This window comes from Halyomorpha halys, unplaced genomic scaffold, assembly GCF_000696795.3.
Source record: "Halyomorpha halys isolate HHAL.00 unplaced genomic scaffold, Hhal_1.1 Scaffold74.1, whole genome shotgun sequence".
Classification (NCBI taxonomy): domain Eukaryota; kingdom Metazoa; phylum Arthropoda; class Insecta; order Hemiptera; family Pentatomidae; genus Halyomorpha; species Halyomorpha halys.
Window position 1 is genome coordinate 274,405 of NW_027104736.1, and position 1,633 is coordinate 276,037.

Genomic DNA, 1,633 nt, shown 5'->3' on the forward strand with positions numbered 1-1,633 from the left:
CCCAGTAGGGATTACCGCTGTCCATCGCCACACATTAGAAGGTACGGTATGGCCTATAGCCTATGCATCAAGGTCACTTACAGTTTTTTTTCTCTCTCGTATTTCTTCATTTCCTATTCTCCATATTCCTTCTTATTTTTTTATAACATTGTTTTTTACATACTCCCCGTTATTATATCCGTTTTTACACGCCCTTTATATATTGATACATTTTATTACTTTTTGGGCTCTCATTATTTTACATTTTACACCTTTTTAAGTTGTTTTTTTCCTCCTTCCAATTTATTTTTTTTTTTACTCTCACATTGACAATTTTATCTTTTGACCTTTAGATTTCATTTTATGTAACGTCTTTTGCCGACCTGCACTCTAGCGGGTTTTCCTGTTTATATCAATTTATATCAATGCAGCCTGGATTCTCTATGCCGGCCCATACGAAAACTGTTTCTTGTTGTTGTGGATGCTAAGTCTAAGTGGGCGGAAATAAAAATCAGCAAGGATGCGCCTAGCAGTTTTTCAACTATCTATTTATTGGAAATCATCTTCGCTTCACATGGATATCCGCAAGTAATTGTCTCTGATAACGCCTCCATTTTTCAGTGTTAGGAATTCCGCGCTTAATGCACAGAGAATGACACCAAAAGTTTGTGGTGGCAAGATTAACGTCTTCAGCGGCAATAGTTGACGTTTGCAAAGAGAGTGTTTGAAATGGGTTTGCCACTGTCGAAATTATTATCAACATTTTTATTTCTTTAGTATATTTCTTTTAAATCTATTTTTAATTATAATTCATTTAATGTTTCATTATTTTACATTTGTCTTAGTGGCAAACCCATTTGAAACCTCTCGCCATATGATCAATTACAATTAATAAATAAGGAAGTGTGTTTTTTTTGTTATCTAAAAAACTGAATGTTTATGTTTTATAATAATTGTGATCGTGTTGTTTTAATTTTCAAGTACGAACCTTGTTGTTCAGATAATAAAGACCTAAAGATTCATCTTTATTATTATACAATAGAAACACGCACTAAAAGTTTATTGCATCGGGACATCCAGCTACAAATGGTCTAGCTGGGCCCTGCTTCATAATAAAGTACAAACTAATACTACTAGTCTTGTAGATTTGTCTTAATTCGATTATACTGACTTGTACAATAATAACTTGTACTTTGGTATCTTTTAACTCCTGTGATATCACTAATAGTCATCCCTATCATGAAAAAATAAGTATTAGTATTATTACCAGACTAGTTTCGACACTTGTACTATGAACTAATACTATTAGCTTTCATTATGAAACAGGGCCCTGAACCTAACGTTCAAACTTTAAATAACAAACTACAGTTGGCTACAAATGAGACTTGTCCCATTAAAGAAAAGATACAAAAAATTCTTTTCCGATACTGAGCAACACCTCTTGCTTGCGGAAAATATCCACCCAATATATAGAGCGTTTGGTGAAAGTTGGCCCTGAACCTGACGTTCAAACTTTAAAAAACAGACTAAAGTTGGCTACAAATGAGACTTGTCCCATTGAAGAAAAGATACAAAAAATTCTTTCAATTATTCAATTCAACATTCAAGATTAAAATGGTGATCAGAAATGAATAATTTTTTTAAAAATATTCCA